This window comes from Panicum virgatum, chromosome 2N, assembly GCF_016808335.1.
Source record: "Panicum virgatum strain AP13 chromosome 2N, P.virgatum_v5, whole genome shotgun sequence".
NCBI lineage: Eukaryota > Viridiplantae > Streptophyta > Magnoliopsida > Poales > Poaceae > Panicum > Panicum virgatum.
Genome location: NC_053146.1, coordinates 48,724,791 through 48,734,801, shown reverse-complemented (window position 1 = coordinate 48,734,801; position 10,011 = coordinate 48,724,791). Strand labels below are relative to the sequence as shown.

Here is a 10,011-nt window from a genome sequence, read left to right as displayed (position 1 = left end):
AAGCTTTGCAATGCGCTTTACCTTTCTTGCGTCGTGAAGAATTTTTAACCTTGAAATGAACATGGTGTTTTGACCTCGGTTATATCTTTATGGCTATATAGAAAATTAAGCAACCTAGTTGTAAACATGGTGTTTAGAATTTGGTGCAAACATTGTCATTGTTTATATATCTTCCTTTCATCTGCATTTACACTTGCACACACGTACACTCATCAGATTTCGCTAAGCTAGCTATCCCACAAGTTCAGATTCTAGGGATGGTTGGTTTGTTGGCATTTGTCTTTACTCCCGACCGTCACCCTGGGGTAAGCGTAGGATCACCATAATTTGTGCTCACCACATTGATACATTTTGGCAATGCCTTTTGCTTATGGAAAAATGATGAAAGTTGCTGCTTTATTTTACCTATGCTATGTTGTATATGACTTGACCATTTGCTCTCAATTAAATGGAATTAAAATGATTAAATACCGGCTCTTTTATTTGTGGAGGTTAAATGACTAAATTCTAGACCCACATATTCTATGTTGCTCTTTGATTTAAGTCTACCGATGACCTTACACCTTGTGTTGTTTAATTTGAAAACTTAATTCCTATGCTATCTACATTTGTGAATCTCTTGCAAAGTTCTACCTACCAAAACCTATACATACATATTCTTTCATGATGAAACCTTTAGATTGCAAACTTATATTTTGATGAGTTGGATTAAGATTGATTTCTTTGGTATGAGACTAAGAAGCTGGTCATTCCATATTTTTTTTGTGTAACCTTCTTTTTGCTAGCCTATTTATCCATACATTGTGAGTTTCTACTTCGGGAATTTTGCAAACCTCGCTGGATATCCACACTAAACCAAAAATATCTTTTTGTGATTACCTCCTTGACCACAACCCAATTTGAGTATGGATTATCATTTCGACGGAATCAAAAGAATCAAGGGCACCATATAAAGAAAAGTTTTGGGAGACAAGGCTCCCCGGAGATTCAAGCGGTTCTACGAAGAAGAAGGTGAATTTGAGATACTTATCCTAGCTAGTTGGTTCCCCCACTATTCATACTCGAGGACGAGCATTCGTTCAAGCATGGGGGGATGGTTGGGTAAGTATTCTATGTTATCAAAAGTTCTAAGGAGCAACAAGAAAGAAAAAAAGAAAGAAAGAGAAAAATAGAAAAATGAAAAAAAGGGAGAAAAGAAAAGAAAAATGAAAGAAAAAAGAGAAGAATAAAAAGCTCATTAGCTCTTTTTGGCTTCATTAATTTTCCAAGTTACTTTGAAGAACTATTTCATACTCAAATCTTCCAACCATGTACAATCCGATAACGAGAATTTCATTTGTGTCTCGGGATCATCCATTTGCCACTTGCACATGTCCACCTATCTAAATGTGTGTGTTTCATCTTTCTCCCTCTCCAACATTATTTTCCAATGGCCTTTTTGACTAGTCTCGGTAATTCCATTAGATCTCTCTCTTAGTTTGATAGTATTTCAAGTATAATGTTTTGCTAGGATTGTTTTTACCTACCAAGCTCCACATAAGCCTTCCACTTTTATATATGAGTAGAATAGGTTGAAGACAATCTAATGTAGGCTTGAGCGACTTGATGAGATGACTGTTTCCATGATCTTTTGCAAGAGAACCTCACTTATGTTTGATATGCATTCTTTTGAAAACTCTTCACGATGAAACAAGGTAAAGATTTGAAATTCGCTTAAGTTTGAGAGCATTGAATTTATTTATTATTGTGGCTTGTTCTTTAATTGCTAGTCTATCTTCCATAATGAAAAAGTAGCCGGTCACAACATGAACTTAAATGTTAAATACTTGAGAGAGCAATATGTCTTGTTATGTATGACTAAGTGCAGAGAGGACATTGAGGGGCAACGCTGATTTCTTTATAAGCAAAGCTCCTGGACTTACTCGAGGACGAGCAAGGTTTAAGCATGGGGGGAATGTTGGCGCTCTTTAAGTACCCATTTTATCCCTTATTTATCCTTGATAATGGCATGAATTTAATATCAAAATCACTAACCGTCCTAACCCCGGCCTAATTATTGGTCATTTTCACATTAGCACATATATTTTGGAGGAACTTTATTTTTGCAGGTTTTTGGCCTATTTTGGAGCATGAAATGACGAGGCCCGTGATCGAGCGCTAACACGGAGAAAGACGAAGGCCAAAGCCCAAAGGAAGGACCAAAGCCCATGTTGATTCGAAGCCCATTCATGCACATCCATCCTCCAAGAGAGCCCAAAGGACCAAGCCCACGAAGATGAGATCAAGATACTTCGGGATTAAGCAAAGCAAATGAAGATTTAAAGAAGGATTCCCTATCCTATCCTTTTTTCGAAGATATCTCCAAGATAACGACATCCAAAGGGGTGCAATCGTGAAGGACATAAACTCTAGAAGATGCGAGGAGACTACACACGAAAGATGAGACCGAGGCGGGCCCGAAAGAGGGTAGGCCAGCCGGCCTAGGCCCATGAGCCGGCCGGCCTAGCCCGTTTTCGAGGCGGTTCGGCCTCCCCTTCGACTGGTGGCTTCCTCAGCTCATAAATAGCTCGCACCTTATTCAACTCGGGGCATCCATCCACCCAGAACTCGATAAAACCTAGGGCCAAGACCGGAGGGAGACGACGGCCGCCGCAAGTCTTTGAAGTTGTCTAGGAGATGGCTTAGGCCACCCCTAGCCGCCATGGCCTCCCTGCGTGGTTGTGCCATGGCGCAGTTCATGAGCTAGTTGGATTCATCGATGGTGTGCACACGGCGGGGATGATCCAAACACATCTATTATGTGAGTAATGATAATCATGTATTCCGAATCTATTAGCGATCATGTCTCTCCTTTTTGATTTTGTTCTTGCCTTGGGTGCGCTTATTCCTAGATCTATTCTCGAGATAGATTGCATAGGGTATTCTTGTAGCTATGGTGGCTAGGAGTTCATACCGGATCTACCCAAGGGGGTTCGACACGTTTAGCGTTCTTCGGGGTGCTTTTGTCCAAAGGGAGCATCGTGACAGGGCATGGCCTGAGTAGAGGGGTTCCCGAGGGGTTGGATTTGAGGTTTTGATTTAAGGATGCTATTGATTGAGATGCATGATTTATTTGCTCGTTAGCTTGAACTACAACTAGATGACGATAGGCCTAGTCATGTCTTTTGTTTTGCTATGGTTACGCCTATGTTCATGGATGAGATCAACCTTTACACGACACTCATATATATCAAAGATTTACTCTATATGTGCAATTCATGCTTCATGTTAGGATAGATCCGTTAGATTAGATGCAAAACCTTAGGTAGTTCTTTGTCAATCCACAGATTGATAAACCTTGGGGGAGTACTCTAAGAGAGAAGGTACCACGATCTGTGCGCTTGCGGTACATAAATTGGGGTGCTAAGGAGCGTCAACAGTTACCACGCTTAACCAAGCGTCTGTCTAACACTGCTTCAGGTTCAGTATCATGAGAACTAAGATCCACCAACTTGGCGATGTCAGAGAAGACAGGAGAGTGATCCGGGGTGAATGGTTTCAACTGAGAGACATGAAAAACGTTGTGCACTTGGCTGTCAGGTGGTAAATCCAACCTATATGCAGCTGCTCCCACATGTTCCAAAATAGAATAGGGTCCAAAATACTTGTAGGCTAGTTTTGGGTAGGGTCTGTTGACGACCGATGACTGAACATAGGGCTAGAGTTTCAACAATACCAGCTCCCCCACTTGATACTGCTTGTCTATTCTCAATTTATCAGCCTACAACTTCATTCGGTTCGGGCAGCAGCCAGATGTTCTTTGAGCAGGGCTAGATGATCAGCTCATTCTTGCAATGTCTCTTGCACACTCTTATCAGTGTCAGGCCGTTGAGTAGTTGCAACAAGAATCCCCAGATTAGGCTCATGGCCATACAAAAGCCTTGAATGGAGAACATCCCAAGGATGTGTGAAAAGATGAATTGTACCAAAGTTCTGCTAGTGGGAGCCATTGTCGTCATAACTTGGGAGGGTTGTGGACAGCACATCTGAGGTACATTTCCAGGCACTGATTAACTCGTTCGGTCTGCCCATCCGTTTGGGGGTGATTGGAAGTACTATGGAGCAATTTAGTACCCAGCAGAGAAAAAAGGTCTTGCCACACCTTACTGAGAAAGACTCGATCTCTGTCAGAAACCATAGATTTTGGAAGGCCATGCAGTCTGATCACTGAATCCAGTAACAATTGTGCCACCTGGAGAGCAGAAAAAGGGTGTTTGAGGGATAGAAAGTGGGCATACTTAGTGAACCTATCCACCACAACTAAAATCATTGAATAGCCCCCAGAAACAGGTAGTCCTTCTATGAAATCCAGAGAGATATCCTGTCAAGCTCCAGCTGGTATGGGGAGAGGTTGTAGTAAACCTGCTGGATGTGTGTGCTCATGCTTGGCTTGTTGACAGACCAAACATTGTTGAACAAAGTTCTCAACATCTTTCTTGAGGCCTTTCCAATAGAAGTGGTTGTTTGACTTTGTGGTAGGTCGGTTTGCTGCCAGAGTGATCACCAATGGGGCTGGAATGTAATGCAGCAATTACTTTAGTACGAAGTGCAGAATTATGGCCCAACCACACATGATTCTTGTACTTGATCAAACCATTCTCCAAATAAAATCCCTGAGCATTGGGAGAGGTCACTGCCAAAGACTGTAATAGAGACTGGGCTACAGGATCAGTATGATAAGAGTTCAACACTTCTTGCACCCAAACAGGAGTGGCTTCAGAGACTGCCTATAAAGCCATAAGGTGTCCTACTCGGGAAAGAGCATCAGCCGCAAGATTTTCCTTACCCTTGCGATAAACCACTTTAAATTGCAGACCCATAAGTCTGGTCATAGCCTTCCTTTGGAGATCTGATTGCAAATTTTGTTCAGTCAAATATGATAGGCTCTTGTGGTCAGTTCTGATTGTAAACTCCTGACGTTGCAAATAAGATCTCCACTTTTCAATAGCCATAATCAAGGCTAGAAATTCTTTTTCATAGATAGAAAGCTGTTGATGGCTAGGGTCCAGTGCTTTGCTGAGATAAGCAACTGGTCTTTCTTGCTGCATCAGTACAGCTCCCACTCCAACTGCACAAGCATCTGTTTCCACCACAAATGGTAGACTAAAGTCTGGAAGTGTCAACACAAGTGTGTGTGTCATGGCTTGTTTGAGAGTCTGGAAAGCTTCTGTGGCTGCTGCAGTCCACAGGAATTGCTTCTTCTTTAGTAACTGAGTTAAAGGCTTAGCAATGATGCCATAATTCTTCACAAAACGTCTGTAGTATCCAGTGAGACCCAAAAATCCCCTGAGTTCAGTAACATTGGTGGGCTGAGGCCAGTTGATCATGGCAGCTGTTTTAGAGGGATCAGTAGAGACTCCTGCCTGAGATATCACATGACCCAGATAATCAATCTGTGGTTGAGCAAAAGAGCACTTGCTGCTTTTTAGGTAGAGTTGATGTTTCCTTAATTGCAGGAAGACTGCCCTCAAATGTGATAAATGAGAGGCCAAAGAAGGACTGTAGATCAAGATATCATCCAGAAAAACTAACACAAACTTCCTGAGAAAGGGTTGGAGGATCTCATTCATAACACATTGAAAAGTGGCAGGGGCATTGGTGAGCCCAAATGGCATCACCTTAAACTGAAAGTGCCCATGATGAGTCTTGAATGCTGTTTTGAACTCATCTGATACAGCCATTCTAACCTGGTGATATCCTGCAGTCATGTCTAGTTTGGTGAAAAACTTGGTGCCAGCTAATTCATCTAAAATTTCTTCTATGAATGGAAGTGGAAATCTATTCTTCATAGTCAGAGAGTTAAGCTTCCTATAGTCAACACAGAATCTCCATGTCCCATCTTTCTTTTGGACCAATAAGACAAGGGAGGCAAAAGGACTAGTGCTCTGAGTGATGAATCCCTGGGACAACAGTTCTTTAACTTGTCTTTCAATTTCATCTTTGTGCATAGGAGAATATCTGTATAGTTTTGTGTTCACAGGTACTGCATCTGGTAGAAGGGGAATGGTATGATCATATGGCCTGGAGGGTGGTAAAGTAGTGGGTTTAGAGAACACATCCTCAAACTCTTGTAACAATGATTGCACTGCCTCAGGAGGATCAGCAAGTGGAGGTGGAACAGATTGGATCAGTGCTAAAGCCCAAATATCATTACTTTTGTGAAGCTTAACCACTTTAGTCATAGAGACTGGTGTAAGAGACAAAGGAGCAGGATGTAAACCTTGTAGCTTGAGCAGTATTCCTTTTTCCTCAAACTCAATAGTATGTTGATCCCAAAGGCAGGTCATGGGGCTACGCAATTTAAGCCAATCATAACCTAGGATAGCATCATAAGCAGCCAAATCCAACACCTGCATATCATGCACGAGGGTATGACCCTAGCACCACCATTCCATGGCTGGTACTTTCAGATCACTGAGCAGTAGCTGACCATTGGGTAATTTGACTTGTTTGGGTGTAGTAGGTATAGGAGTGAGACCAGTGCTAGCCAAAAATGACTTACTGACAAAACTGTTAGTACTACCACTATCTACCAAGATCAGCATAACTTTGTTCTGAACACGGCCTCTTAATTGTAGAACATCACCCACTGTAGTGCCAGCCAAAGCATTCAAAGATAACTGTTCAAGGTCCTGAGTTGGGTAAGGATTTCATTAGAGAGGGGCTGATCCAAATCATTAACTACCAGAGAGTGAACCTGGTTTTGGGGTCTCTTAGAGCAACTAGCAGCATGTGCAGTATCAAATTTATCCCCACAGTACATGCAGAGCCCATTGGCTTTTCTGAAATTTCTTAACTGTCTTTCCTTCGAGAGGGAACTGGTACTAGAAGTGCTTCTGATGTCAGACTTAGTGGACTGAGTACTAAATTTTGGAGAGGTGTGATATTTGGATATCTTGGAAGGTTTACTGTCCACTATTTGTTGTTGAACTCGAGCCAACCTGATAGCCCTTTGCATGGTTTCAGGAACTTGAGATTGAACACCATATCTCAACTCAGGCTTCAGCCCTTTGATGAACTGTGTGACAAAGTAAATCTGATCCATGCCAGTATTGTACATACTAACCTGATACTGGAGATCCACAAAAGCAAAAATATATTCATCCAGAGTACCTTCTTGGGACAAGGACACTAACTCACCCATTGCATCTCTGTACTCAAATGAACCAAACTGCTGTTCTACAACACTGATGAATTCAGGCCAAGTAGTCATCCCATTAGTGAGTTTGTACATTTTATACCATTTAGAAGAATTCTCATCCATGTTCAGAGATGCTGAGATGACCCACATGCTTTCAGGAATGTTATAAAAATGAAAGTAATCTAGGCACTTGTCTTTCCATATAGCAGGATTCACACCAGTAAAAGTAGGAAAAGACAATTTAGGAAGAGCATTTCGAGAATAATTGGGTGGATCTGAATGAGCCCTATGGGTATCACGATGATGATGAGCAGGAGGTACCTCTTTATCGCGGTAACTAGAACCCTGTTGGAAATCCCTGGAACGGTGGTCGGTGTGGATGGGACGAGGCGGCTCCGGTGGAACAGGAGGACGATCCAGAGTGAGACGGGCTACAGCTTGTCCAGTGAGTTCCATCTGCTTCGCGAGCGATTCCTGGTCACGCAGCATCCGCTCGACGATTTGAGCGCTGAGATCCATCTGAGTGTGCAACTGCTTCTGGTTGTGATCAATCACCCCAACTTTGGCAAACAAGAGATCCACACTCTCCATCAGAGTTTCCCAACGAGCGTCATCACGCTACTCAGCTGCAGCCATAGCATCCAACAAGAGTTGGGACTGCGCGGAAGGTTTGGGAGGAGCCGTGATGAACCACCCCAAATCGAACCGCGGAAAGAGGAAGTACATAAATCAAGCTCCGCAACAGAGTGTCGCGGAGACGAGAAGGAAGAGATGGAAAACCAAAGTGGATAAAGTCCCCGACGAATATCCGAATCGAGATTCCACTACCCTAAGCGGCGCGGAAGCGCACTATGTGGACGACGGCGCCGGAGTGGCTAACCGGCGGTTTGCGGTGGCTGCCGCCGACTGGGAGTCGGTGGGCGGGGCGAGGGCACCGGGATCGGGGTGATCGCCGGCGAAGCAAAACACAGGCGGGAACAACCACAGCGAAACAGAGGGAGGAGAAGGTGAGGATACCGGAGAACTCCGATGGCGGAACAGCAGCGGCGGCGCGCCGAGGAACGGTGAATCTGATACCACTGTCACTACCCTTGGCCTACGGAGACCGAGATCCCAGAGACGTGAGCGAGACGATGGTGGCGACCGGACGATACGATGGTGGCGACCGGACCAGGACAGATCCTCTCCTCCACGATACACGCCTGGCTTATATATAAGCCCAAGCCAACTCAGCCACGCAGGGCCCACAAGGCAGTTGTCCAAACTTAAACATAATTATAGTAAAATACTTAAGATAAACGACGCTGTCTTCTTGTCGCGCCGTGACGCCGGTTCAGGGCGTGACATAGCGTCCTCCGGGGCGGCCGAATCTCGCCGGAGAAGAGGAGGCGCCATGGTTTGGTTTCTGCTCGGAAGGCAGGTGGGCGTGCTGGGTGGCGCTCAGGCTCTTGGTGCTGGAGGCGCCCTGCAGGGAGGGTGGAGTAGAGCAGGCGATGCAGGGAGCCTAGACCTCAGGCGATCTGGATCTGAACAGTGCAGACAAAAATGGCAGCCTGCGTATCCGGTTGAAGGTGACGGGTATAAATCCGGCTGTAGATCTCCAATAGCAAGGAAGAAAACCTGAAATGGCAGCCAAAGTGGAAACGAAAGGAAGAAAACCTGAATCAGCGGATCCGAGAAAGGAGCAATCATTACCGGATAAAACAAAGTGAAAACAAAAATGGAGGCGAGGAAGTCGACCAGGAGGAGCAGGGCGCCTGCATATAGCACGGAATGGAGCCGATTGCAACTGAGGAGAGGAGAAACCCAGGACCCCAATCGACAGCAAGCGAAGCAGGCGACGAGCATGAGCGCAGACAAGGGGAACGGTGACGAGGAGGGTGCGAACGTGACGGGGCCTCCCCGCTGCGCCTCCGCCGCTCCACCATCGCGCCTGGCCTCCGCTGCCCAGGCATGCTCACCGCGCCCGCCCGACCCGCTCCCGGCCGATGCACCGCTGCCCAGCGTGCAGCCGCGTCAGCGCGAGAGGAGAAGGGAGGACGGGCGCCGCGCCGCACTCGCAGGCGCCCGCCGTGCCGTTGGCGGCCGCCGCGCCACCAGGAGAGCCGACAAGAACGGGATGTCGGCGACAACTTTTGCTCCGTGGACGAGGCAGAGGAGGCTGCGTCGCTGCAATAATGGCACCCCCCAGCTCAGAGCTCACGGGCAGCACAGCAATGGGAAAGCGAAGACCAAGAGATCGGTGTGAAAAGAAGACGGCAACGAGGGCGGCGGCGGCCGCGCTGAAAGGCAAAAGGCGGCGGTGCCCAATATGAAGAAAAAATGGCAGCGAAGTGTGAAACTTTGAAAATGGCCGCCAGACGTGGAGGGAGGCGGCCGCGAGAAGGTGCTCATCACTGTCCGTCGGAGGAGGAGGAGGATCAGACGGGCAGCCGAATTCGGAACGACGTGGATACCATGAGGAGTGCCATAGCAACTCTGCTCTAACATATAGAATTATGTGAATCCATATCGCTGGAAGAAAGCGAGAGTATCCAGCGCCTCTGCGCTGCAAGCTCGCCGTGTGGCTTCCGCGCCGTCGTGGCCGCGTATCCGACCATTCTACAGGCACGTCGGTCGTACGCCGCTGGCGGCAGAAGGGAGTATTCTATATCGCTCGACCAAATGTGGCCTTCGGAGGCCTGGCTGTCTCCGCCAATTGCCAGCTTCCTTGTGTCCCCGGTCTGCTCTGCATTTTTTTTTTTTTTTGCCTTCTGCGTGCCCGACGCATGCCCGATTTTTGTGGGATCTGCTGGAGGTCAGCTGCCCATCGCTTTGTTTGTAGTGTCGTT

The 10,011-nt window shown here is 46.1% G+C and overlaps 1 long non-coding RNA gene across 1 annotated transcript; it reads right to left on the bottom strand.

Annotated features, from left to right (window-relative positions):
* Positions 1 to 8,179: 8,179 nt before the first annotated feature.
* On the bottom strand, positions 8,180 to 9,460 carry LOC120660888. Its single transcript, XR_005669758.1, has 2 exons — positions 8,921 to 9,460; positions 8,180 to 8,800 (listed from the first exon to the last, which is right to left on the bottom strand). It is a non-coding gene; the product is annotated as an uncharacterized LOC120660888 (long non-coding RNA).
* Between the last annotated feature and the right edge of the window lie 551 nt (positions 9,461 to 10,011).